Source organism: Oxyura jamaicensis, chromosome 5 (assembly GCF_011077185.1).
Source record: "Oxyura jamaicensis isolate SHBP4307 breed ruddy duck chromosome 5, BPBGC_Ojam_1.0, whole genome shotgun sequence".
Taxonomy (NCBI): Eukaryota; Metazoa; Chordata; class Aves; order Anseriformes; family Anatidae; genus Oxyura; species Oxyura jamaicensis.
In genome coordinates, this window is record NC_048897.1 from 28086019 (window position 1) to 28098340 (window position 12322).

The following is a 12322-nucleotide window of genomic DNA, read 5'->3' on the forward strand; positions in this document are numbered from 1 at the left end:
GAGAGCTGGTGAATCCAGAGTCCTGGCACAACCCTTCAGTCTTACTGGTAAGGGTCACGTCACAACCGAGGCTGTCAAAAATTGCAGTCTTCAACACTGTCAGACCATGACTCCCAGCGTTGGTACAACAGCAAAAGGAGATGGAACTACAGAAACACGGGTACCCGAAACTGAACACATAAAACATACAAAGAGGATGAAGCAAAGATTTACAATAACTGTTGGCTGTAATCACAAACTGGTACCAATGTAAGATAAGGAAAAAACAGTTCAACAATAGGTGGTGTAATTCTGCTCTGTGACACTCAGGGTGGGCCTGAAACACAAGCCAGGGGAACTGTCAGCACAGGTTACTGAGCACCTTGGTTCATACCAACACGTGCTCACGCTTCTGTAGGAGAAACGGTCGAAGCAGAGCAGCCAAGCAAGTATTTCTGGAAGCAAAAGTTCAGCAAGCCCCCAGACATGACAGTTCGCAGCAGTCATGTAGCATACCTATGGAAATGTTAGAGAATCATCAGCCAAGAGAAGCATGGGGGAAAGTCTATGCCAGCCAGCAATGGGTGGATCACCTGGCAAGGGATTACAATTTACAACACCCAAAGGTGTTCTTGGAAGAATATCCTGCATCATGCTGGGGCGTAGAGGGAGGTAAGCTTGAAATGCAATTGTGCCAATTGAGGCCTCCAGTTGACCCATGGCCATACACCACCAGGCCTGCTCTGTCCACGCCATAGCAGGGTTTTACTGCCCAGTACTGACACCGCTCCTGAAGCCTGGGACCCAGCAGGTGACGCGCATCACTGGCGTGGGAGAAGTGCAAATAACGCATTACTAATTAACCAACGGTGACACAACAAGGGCAGGCTACCATACACAGCAGGGGGGACTAGAACCATCCCTCAGGTAGCTTTCAGCGAGGCAAGCACACGGAGCACCCTCACGCCCGGCTGTCCCGTGGGCTTCTGCCTCCGGTGCCAGCCGGTAGCCACCCCCCCGAGCTGAGCCCCCCCAGAAGGGGGCAGCCCCCCGGACCCCGGCAGGGAACCGAGCCCCGCTGGGGGACAAAGGCCGGCCGGGAGGCCCCAGCCGCACACCTGCCCCGGGCCTCCCCGCGGGGCAGGTGCGACGGTCGGGCTGCGCCCCGGCGGGCGACCCCCGCCTCGCGTCTCGTCTCGCCTCACCTCGGCGGGCAGCAGGAGTAGCAGCAGCAGCAGGAGGAGGAAGAGGCAAGGCAGGAGCCGCGGCAGCCGCCTCATGGTGGCGGAGAGCGCTCCCGGCGCGCAGCCGGCCGCTCAACCCGACGCCGCCTCCCCCGGAGCCATGGCCTCGCGCCGCCCGCCCCGGCACCGCCCTCCCGGCCGCCGCTCCCCCTAGCGCTGCGCACGGGAGGAGCTCGAGGGGAGCCCTGAGCGGGGCTCGGCACGGCACGGGTCGGCACGGCTCCCCCCGCCCCTTACATGGCCGTGCTACGGCGCGGGGGAGCTGCGGCTGGCGCTTCCCCGCCTCCCCCCGCTCCCTGCCACCCCTCGCCCCCCCCCCGGCGGCCCCGTCCCTCTCCTCGTCTGCTCCGCTGGACGCCCTGGCCCTGTAACCTCCCCTGCTGCCCCTTAAGGCGTCTCCTCAGCCGGGAGAAAGGAAAAGGCCGAGCGAGGTGAGCTTACACACCGCCTCTTTAATTACGGGAGCACGGGCAGGCTTGCTTTTCCCAAAGGCTGGGAGCTCACATGTTTGCAATTGGCCCGTCTTCCCCTCAAAACACGCACAGCGTTAGGGAAGCAGCTTTTTCCCTGGAGTTCATGGGGAGACTCCCAAGAATAAGGGCATGTGAATGGCTAAGTGTTTGAGAATCAGAGCTAGATAAAGAGGCTGCTCATCCCTTCCTATCAGTAAGGCTTGGAGAAAATAGATAATTCCTTCATGAAACTACTTAATCATTAGGGCACATTCAAGTAAGAAAATAAGGACTGTGTAAAATAAATAAAATCATAAATAATAAATAAAATCATGTTTTCTATACTTTCCATTCTGTGCAAGGCACCTGAGAATTATTTTTCCAGTTGAAGGCTCTTGCTGATGAGCCACATGGCTGCCAGAAGTCTCACTGGCTGCACTGAAGTTAACGCTGGGATAACTTCTGCAGATCAAACCCTAGAATTCAGAAATTACACCTCTGACACAAGGTCCTTGTTGCAGCTCCCTGTGCCTGCAGAGAGCCCTGGTGGCTCTAAGATGCCAAACTGCAGCTTCTGCCCAGACAGGGTTTCACTCGCATCTAAACACAACCAAACACCTTCACAGTGGCACATCAGGCTTGTGCTGCACAACTGCACTTGAGCAGTCGTACTTGGCCATCCTCGGTTCCAGCTCACAGCAAGAACATTGTTGTGTGTTCAGTTGTGTGCCTTTCCAGTACAACAGCCTAACAGCTAATCCAGCCAGCCCTAAAATTCAGTGGGAATCTCTCCACTGATTTAAGCAGCAGTGGCATTGAGAGAACAAGAAATGGGATTCTGACCTGTTCAAATTTACAAGAACCTTGAAGCTGGTGTTGCCATTCCCGAACTCACATTCATTCCCAGACTCTCAAGTTCACTCATTTGTTTTTCCTCAGTAGGCCATAGAACCCATCTTAGAAGTAGCAAGCATTGTATGTCTTCAGGTATTTTACTCCCTTGCTCCAGAAAGCAACCAGCCAGCTATGTCATCACTACAGGAAGTTAAAACAAAAGCATGTCTGTCTGGATCCATCATAGCTGAAGGGGCTTTCCATGTACAGGCTATGCAGAGTCTATGATAATTACTTTCATATAATACTTATGGCTGAATCCTCACATCTGCTCGTACGCCAGTTACCTGAAACAAGAGGCCTGTGAAGTTCTGGGAGGTAGTCACATCTCTGGAACATCCACAGTAGTAAGAAACTGTATGAATCCTGTGAAATTTGCATGTAGCAAAACAGAGTGTTTCTAGGTCTGTAGGACAGAACTGCCTTAATGCAGATCTTTGTAACTATCACTAGCAGTATTGTCATCAGCAGTTTCCCATATAGTGAGGTTAAACTGGCAGAGAAAGCATAGGAGAATCATTACTGTTGTAGGGTACAATATCCAGTGACTGTTACCAGACCTCAAAGGACTAGCTCCTTTCCAGAGACATTTATTGTGTGCTATAAGTATGCCATCAGTGAGATAACACCAGCTGCACTGAAGTGACCTATCAGGATTCACTGACATTTGAATAAGCTCAGATATACTGAAGATGGCCACAGTAGGAGGTGCCAAGAAACATAAAGCACTAAGAATGTAATGCTTTGTAACATAAAACAGAGGTGCAATTTCCACTTGATTCATGGAAAAAAATGTTAGCAAACTTCTTTTTGTATGTACAGACTCTAATGAAACGTCCATCTCCACAAGAGTGTTTAAAATTCTTGGGTGAATATTCCAAAATAAGCTATTCTGATTAGATTTTGAGAAGTCAGTGGAGAAAGAACAATAGGTATACCTCAGTTTCCTTGGATCAACGACTCTTCTGTATAGCACACTCTTGTTGAATGCTAGCCATGCAGACCACAGGGAAGAGCTGGATGAGAACAAGCTGTGATTCATGACAGAATGTGGGACGTAGCATGCTGAAAACAGAAAAAAAAAAATAAAAGCCCAGAATTTTTAGAGTCTTCCAGGTGTTAATTGTTCAGCAGCAATAACCATCTCAACACAAATAATTTCCAGGAATTAGAGGCTCAAGGTTGCATTTCAGGCCACAGGCTCTTCACAGCTTGTTACTAATCTGCTGGAAATTCCCTGAAAGACAACTGTGGTTGCCTAATTGTTTCTATAGGTAAATCATGTTTATTCTACAGGCTTATATTAAAGCTATATGCGTGACAGGATTATAAAACCGGGTAAGTGTTGCTCCTGGGCTAAAGCTTCCACTGTACTTTCATCTGAAAGTTAATTTGTGCATCTGACTCATAAAACCTCTTCAAAAGGAAGCATCAGAGGGAAGTGTTTCCACATCCTTATAATGAAGTTTTTGAATAAGAGACCTAAGTTTAAAAGTAGCCTTGGGCTCTTGCTCACAAATCCAGGAGGAATGTGCAGGCATACTACTTATGGCCGATCTAGTTTGTACAGTAAGGTGCACTATTGATGCTCCAGGCAGAGAGAAAGGGGAGACTGCAAAAATACACAGTAATCCAAAGCAGTCCAATTCAGAGCAGTCACCCTGGCCGATAATATCAGTCTTCCACTGAGACTGGCAATTAAATAGTTTCTAAAAAAAATCAGTATGGCTATATTTAACTGCATACCACAGCCAGTCTCGATCACAATAGCATATTCTCATTAGTTATTCACAGTTTCATTCATCGGCTCAATGCAGTGTCAGCCAAAAGAGGCTTCACATTGTTGAGCATCATCAGGAAGGGTGTTGAGAACAATGCAGAGAACATCATTTTGCCAGTACATAAAATCCAGGTGCACCCACATCCTGACTAATGTGCACTTCTGGTCTCAGCGGCACAAGACGGACATAATGGACTTGGTAGGGAAGGCACCGAGAAGGGCAGTTAAAATGACATAGATGATAGCTGTCTTACAAATAGAGACTTAAAAAGGTAACATTTTCAAATTGAGCAGAGATGGCTACCCAAAAATAGGACAAAGAGCTTTTCTTCATTAAATCCAGCCTAGATTTAAAACCACACACCAAAACTAGTAAGACATTGGCTTAGAACAGATGCAATAAGTTTTTTTTTTGTGTGTGTGTGTGTGTTTTGTTTTTTTTTTTACATAACAGGCAGCAAACATAGCAATCTGTAGTCACAGAAGGTTTTAAAGGCAAATGGCATAAGCAGTTCCATAAAGAAGGGTGAAAAATCCAAGGACATGTCCATAAATAGGAAGAAGGCAGAGGTGAGTCTGCAATATCCCGAATCGAAGACTGGATGCTAGTCATGGACCTGAGATGGCAGTCAGGTTTCTTTGCTCTTCTTAAGCACAATCTCCTAATGCTGACAGAGACAGGACACTAGTCTGGATAGATTTATCTGTGGCCTCCCCTATAGAGCATCCCTTAGTTGCTTACAGCAGCATGTCCAAAACAGGGCCTTGCTGTACCAAAGTGCTATATAAGCACTCAGCAAAAAATGAGTGTTAGCATCAGCTTGCCATTTAAATAGGGAAGACAGGACAATGGGTGAAGAAAGTGTACGTTACTATTGTCATTAATAAGAGAGGAAGCACTCAGTGATATGATTTCAGACTGGGATCCAAAAAGCACTGTGTGTTCTTGCTTGCCATTGCCAAGTTCACCGATTCAGGCAAGACAGGACCTGTGTGACTCATGCTGAATGACAAACGGCCTTCTGTCCTGTCCCTCATTGCTCAGTGCCCTGAAGCGATGTAAGCCCAAAGTGCTCCTTCTGCTTGACATTGCTCTGACTCTTACTTATGCCACTTCTTCAGACCCCAAAAAGGTCCTTCAGGATTCCATGTACCACACTGAACTCAGATGCATCTCTTGGGAACAACTCGGAAAACAGGACTCCAGTCCCTTTTATATTGCAACAGAGAAATAAGGGGAGAATAAACTAAAACATGCCTCACCATAATGTACAGTGTTGTCCTGGGAACTAATCCAGTTCTGCTGCTTTTAAAATAACCTTGGAAGAAAAGACTGACTAAAAGAAGATTGACTAAAGGTCTTCACAGGAGAAGGTTTTTATATATCTACACTTATGTCCACACACAAGTATTAATAAAACAGAACAAAAATTGGTACTCAGTTTGGTTCTGATGTTCTCAGATCAAATGGAAGATCACAGCACACAGTTCAGTCTCTCTGCCCAGCCTCAGAGACATGGCAAACACTGGACATGACATTAGAAGCCATCCTCAAGAGCAGAGCAGTGCAGTGCATGGAAGGGATAATGCTACACTCATTAAAAGGTTATAGAGGTGAATGAGAGAAGAGACTCTTCATGAGTGCTGTGGATCTTCCTGGGGTATCTAGCTGCAGGCAGAAAAAGAATTTGCAGCAAATGCTACACTCAGCAGCAGCTTTGGTTAAAAAAAAAATAGAACACCTATTTAGTACTGCACCTTGGATAATTCTACTGTTATAATAGATGCTGGAATGTCTCTGAAGTTGGATGTGGATTTAACCTGGTTTCTGCTCACATAAGTTCTCCACAGTCTATAGCTGCCAGAGCTACTGGCTGAGGACTGCTCTGTAGTATTGTAACTCCTAAGCAGCACATTTTCTTGCCTTTTCTTATGTTCCTCACAAGGAATAAAAGGTGTACTGAGCTGCTGGCATGACCATCTTTAAGTTGGATGGTGAAATTTGACCAAATAGGACATTCAAAGGCTATGTCACTTTTTGAAAGAGGAAAGTTAACTTCTGTGTCCTGGTTAGGCCAGGTTTGGAATGGTTTTCTTTTGACTGAGGGAGAGGAGAAAGACAGTTTTAGTTGCTTTTTGTTGCCATGGTGGAAGCTAGAAAAGAGAACAAACTGAATACAAGCTTTTGTCTTCTTTTTTTGACCTGACTTTCAACACGACTTCAGAGTGCAATAACTGAAAATGACTTTCGGAGGCAGGAAACACCTTCAGTCAATCTATTACTCTCATTCAGCGGCCAGTTTCCTGAGTGGGAGGGAAGGTGGGCAGGGAGGATATCTTTTACATAATAATTGAGGGGAAAATATGCATTGAAAACCCACAGAATATCACACTCCAAAGCATCTGCAGCACCTGAGCTACTCCCAACACAACAGAACATTTTTGTAGGTGACTCACGTTCAAACAGACATCAGTCTTATAAGCAGGTTGTCTTCTATGCAGCAACGAATGGGCTTAGCTTCAATGGGTGTAGGGAAGAAATCCTGGCCCTATAGCCTGCCTTGTGAATGCCATCCCATGTAGTCACTAGGCTTCACGCAGGAATAATGTCATGAGTTGCAAAGGACCACTAGCACAACAAACATACAGAGTTTTACTCAGACAGGAGAGCAATGTTCATGACAGACAATCTCTGCAGGGATTGCCAAAGGGCACAATCGTATCTCAGCAGCCCATAAATAAGGGACAGGTCTGAGGTGGCATATAGAGCAAAAAGCAGCAGGGACTGACACGAGTCTGGAAAATACTGGGAGAATCTGGGAGCCTGTGCTTTCTAAAGCTGTGCTACAAAGTTTCACAATTGCTGAGTCTGCTCTACTGAACAAGTGAAGTCACCTGGCCGATGTGAACTACATGTAGATATGTGTGGATATGACTGGGGACTTCTGTCATAGGACAGTAAAAAAAGACAGCGGCTGAATAGTCTATGCTGTCCAGAAGTACCATCTGCCACGATGTCCTACAATGATCCTGCCATCTCTAAAAACTGAGGACTTAAACTTGTCTGTAACACCATGGCTCTGTGACACCACTTGCCAAAATGACTGGTAACTAACAGATCCAAGATTCCCAAATGTAAGGACCATAATCTCTAGCCATAGATGGCTGCTCAAATCCCAAAGTGGCAAATATCAATATATTAAAGAAGGAACAAGTTAAAGAAATTAAAAAGCAAATAATGATATTTTATTTGACAAAATGATCAAGCCTCCTTTTCCCCTATTTTCAACATTGTTAACTGAGTGGCAGAGGGTTAGCGTTAGGGGTTAGGGTTAGGCTAACCAGGCTTTCATGATGTCTTCTGCTCAGCCCCCCAGAAAAAAAAAGAATGGGCTGAAATTATACGAGATTGTAGATGTTTTTCAAGGGTGATGCATGTCAGCTAGATTAGGAAAGAACAGTTGGTGGATATCCTAGGTGACTACAGTTTCCGGAGTCAATCAACTCTTGCTTCACTGCAGAGATTGCCCCTAAAAGTGATGTGGATGCATCCACTTGTACTCCTTTCACACACAGTATTGAATCATGATTTTTTTCCATAGCAATCTACCTTTGCTAATACTGTAATGAAGCAGGAAAACCAGTAAGTTGAGCAATAAAAATCTGGAGCACAACTGTGCTGTTTTACATATAACCAGCACAAATGCCAGCTTTAAGCTGAACATCTTTTGCCTTTTACATAGGTATACAAGAAGTGTCAGAAAGGCAAAAAGTAAGGAAGTTAAGTCTGAGTCCCTGGAGTCTTGGTATTCAGCACAGAGAGAGACTGAGACCATCCTGAGCCTCTTTTTGGTGGCTACCAGGTGCTATTTACTGGGCTTAAACCAGTGTGATTGAATTGGGATGGTTTCAAGAATTTTAACAATTAAACCTACCAACCAAGCTTGAAAAGCAATGGCAAGAAGGCTAGGAAGACATCTGCCTGGGAAGAAAACAAAAGCTGACATCAAAAAATTACCAGTTCACATCCCAGCTAGCATGGCTACACTCCCTGGCTCTGAATTTGCATCCCTGCACTTGCAATTCTAATGCCTGGTGATGCACTCTGATCTTTGTTCATTTACTTGTCCTGTCAGACTGGAAATGATGTTTTGGCAATAACCTGCTATTTACTGTGGCACTACAGCCGTAAACATCCTGCAAGACATGCTGAGGCATAGCTGGCCAAATTCTTACATTGCCCTTTCAACTCTCAATGAGAACTGAGCGCCAAGTTGGCTTATATCCCTTTGAAAATTCTCAGGTTCTGTTTCTAGATTTTTTGTTTTAGTATGTATTTTCTTAAGGAAAAACTGCTATCTACTACTTCAGCAGTCAGTGCTATGCACCTTCCTTATGTTCCTGGAAAGAAGCTCTCACATTCATTAAACTCTCGCTGAAATAATGAACAACAAAACAAACAATAAAGTACTGCTATTGCTATTCCCGCATATTTTAAAAATATGCGCTTGCATATGAACAAAAATGACAGACTAGTACATTGCTTTCTGGATTAATAGTTTCAGTCTGTGATGTTTCCACCTGCGATTCCTTAGTTAAACAATAGGCCGTTCTGAATGGTGCTTCTGTTCTGCAAGAAAACAAGTGCCCAGAGGGCAAGCAAGCCACATCAACAATTACAAATAAATCCCATGGAAGGCACTTAGAAATTGATAGATTAGATTCTGCTTGCTTCAACAAGTACTCACCAACAATAGTCCAAGTTAATTTTACAGCTATTTGACAACTTAAAAAGGTTGGGTGAATAGTCTGCTCTCTTAAAACTGAAAGAATTCATTTTCCTAAAGATCCTGAACTTCCCAAAGTGCATCTGTATAGATATACACTGTTGCAGGAACTTTACAGGATATGAAAACATTTGATCATTTGATATTTTCATACTTGTTCTTCTTGCTAATTGCTGCAGATCTGCTAGCAAACTCCAAAGTGAGACAGTGCAGCAGGGCAACAGCACTACAGACTATATTCTGTGCCAGAAAAGATGCAGGGTTTTTCGATTATTTTTTTTTTTCCCATGAGTGACTGGCTAAGGAGCTGTAACTGTCATCTCTGTTGCTAGTTGAAGACAGCCCAGATTAAGCACATAACTCCTTTTGAGTATAAACAAGTGTCTTGTCTTCAGCATGGCTTTACAGCAGTACAGATACTCTGTGCCACTGTAAAAAAGCCCCTTTTTGGCAAGGAATAACTTCACAGTGGCCAGGGAGAAAGGAAACAGGAAGAGAATGGGGTGAAAGCAAAACAGATAGCACAGGTATGGCAGAAAATTACTGCCTTATTTCTCCACAAGACTCATACCTCCAGGTGATACCAAAGCAAAGAAATAGTGTTTGAGCTGGCTGACCAGGAACATGAATCATACAGCACAGATCTTCAATATTAAAGCTGCAAGTCAAAAGCAGGGAAATGCTAAAAAAGAAAATAAGTTTTCTTGTTCAAGAAGCATTGCTGCTGCCACACCACAAACTGCAAAGTGGAGGTAGGGCTATCTGTGGCTGAAAGCACTGCAGATGTGGCCATAAATACACCACGTGGGCTTCCTGTCAGACTGTGCTGTTATTTTTGACAAACCAGGTATGCTGAGGCTGATGCTTTTGGCTAGGCCTGGGTTCTCTGCTCTCAGTCACTGGCTTCTTTGCTCTAACACCCCCAAGAGGAATACTTAACACCTGATACAGGGGAAGCATCATTGCCATGAGAAGACTCCCCATGCCCACCTATCATGGCAGTTTGACCAACCTTACCTGAACCTCAGGCAAGCAGGTGCCGTGCAGGTTCAAAGTGGTGTCCTTTTGAGAGATTTCTAATCCCTGCAGCTCAGAAAAGCAGCGGATAACAGATTTATTGTCATCTACATGCTCTTTACAAGCTTAGATTTTCTGAACAAGTTCATTTAGTTAAGGTAAAAATCTAACTGAGCTATCTAGGTAGATTATCTAGCATCCTATCTTAATCCCTTTAATTTTGTGTGGTAATTACTGGCTTTCTTGTGTGTTTTATTGACATTTGGGATGCTGTATACAAAAACAGCCTGAGGTAGAGGTTAAGGTGTATGTAGACATAAGTAATACCTACGCAACAGAAGAGATAAAGAACCTATTTACCACTTAATGGTGGTGCTATTCCCTTCTAGAGGGTAGTTACCAAGTACATTCTCTAATTTCTCTTCCCTGGACACAAAGGACTGCTGTACTTGGCCTACTGCATCTATAAAGCACATTATCCACAAATGCGGGCCATATTCCTTCCTGGTATCCCACGAACTACAGGAACTGCCACATTTAGCAGTGAAAGGTTTATTGCCTCATCTAGGTTCTGGCAGAATAAGCTGGAAGACAGCTGTTAGCCAACTGAGAAATGTTTTCTCAGGATGCCCTGGCAGTCCCCCCTTCCATCCCTAGATGACATCAGGTAGAAACACCATGTTTTCAAAAAGACACCTATTGACTAATAAAGCTACTAAGTAAGTAGGAGCTGCCTAAATACAAAGTCTGATCTTGCTTCCATTCAACTATAAATAATTCCAGTCATCTCAATTCCTCTGAATTCATTTAATTTCAAATGAGTTCAAGATCACCACCACCTCTAACAGTTTGACTGCCAGCCTCACAACAGCAGCTTTTTCTCCTTCCAGAAGTACCTACACCTGCATCACGGGCAGGAAAGACTCCCAGTCCTTCTTTAAAAATAAATGTGACTGGGTCCCTCCTGATTGCAGGAATAAGTCTAGAAACATGATCCCTAAAGGGTCACCACCCAAAAGGCATCGCTGGGGACAGGGTAGGGGACATAATTTTTAAGTTCATTTCATTATCTCTGAACATCTGGCACAACCAGAATGAACACTTGGCTTTTAAGGAGCTTTTGACGCTCTAGAGGTCACAGACTTTCATTCAGTCCTTTGTCAACTTTACCTCAGGTACACAAATGGACATCCAAGATGTGCAAGGCAAAGGACTACCATGACCTCCTAAACTTCTGCCACTGCTAAAGCCACTCCACATTTGAATCTCTGACCCCAAGGCCTGGCTAGACAGTGCTGTTTGGACAAGGAAAGTCTGCCCAGGTGCTTTTAATTATTAAGAAAGTAGTTTCCCAGAAATAGCTTGCTAGTTGGCTGTTTGCCAGATCCATTTCTTCCGACAGGAAAAGCTAAATGTAAACCTCCAGCACTTCATAACAGGCCACAGAAGTCTCCCTCCAACTGGAACAGGACTCTGGAAAGACTGTGCCATCCTCTCTTCTCCTTTGCAAAACTCTGGGCCAACTCATAAACAAAATTATCCCACCTACCTTACCAGACCTCTATAGAGCGATTCTAAGAGCTACCTCACACCGCCAGAAGCAGCACAGTACCAATACCTCACACCGCCAGAAGCAGCACAGTACCAAAGAACCTAAGTCTTGATACAGATGTAGGCATCACAGGCTTGTGAAAACAGACCAAAAAGAGAGCTGCTGTTATATGAGTGCTTATAAAGCCCTTCCATACTGCTGAAAGAGACTAGTCTCACCCTGTTGCTTGAATGTAGTTTCAAGGCAAAATTGGGCACACCTGAAACTGATTGAGAAGGAAGGTTGGTGGATATATTTGCCTGTTCTCTTTTCTCTTCTTCTTCAGCATTTATTTATTTTCAAAATATCCTGCTACAAATCCTGTTAGATTTGCCCAAACTTCAGAAGAACTGGTTTTTATTTACATGTTAATATGAGGTACCTTACGTATTGCATGTGTTATAATTTTTGCTGACCTCCAAAGGCAACTCTTCAGGAAGTATTTCACCTTCCCCTTCCTTGATCTGTACCTGGGAATCTCTTACAGGAGGCAGGCAGAACCTGAGGTGCAAATCCAAGAGGAAAAAGAAAAGCTCCCTAATAACGGTAAGCATGACATTAGCAAGGCAAGGAATCAT

At 44.5% G+C, this 12322-nt stretch overlaps 1 long non-coding RNA gene across 1 annotated transcript; it reads right to left on the reverse strand.

Moving 5' to 3' along the window:
- Positions 1-2597: 2597 nt before the first annotated feature.
- Positions 2598-11953, reverse strand: LOC118167683. Its single transcript, XR_004751225.1, has 4 exons — positions 11772-11953; positions 11703-11738; positions 3508-3634; positions 2598-2935 (listed from the first exon to the last, which is right to left on the reverse strand). It is a non-coding gene; the product is annotated as an uncharacterized LOC118167683 (long non-coding RNA).
- Positions 11954-12322: the final 369 nt, after the last annotated feature.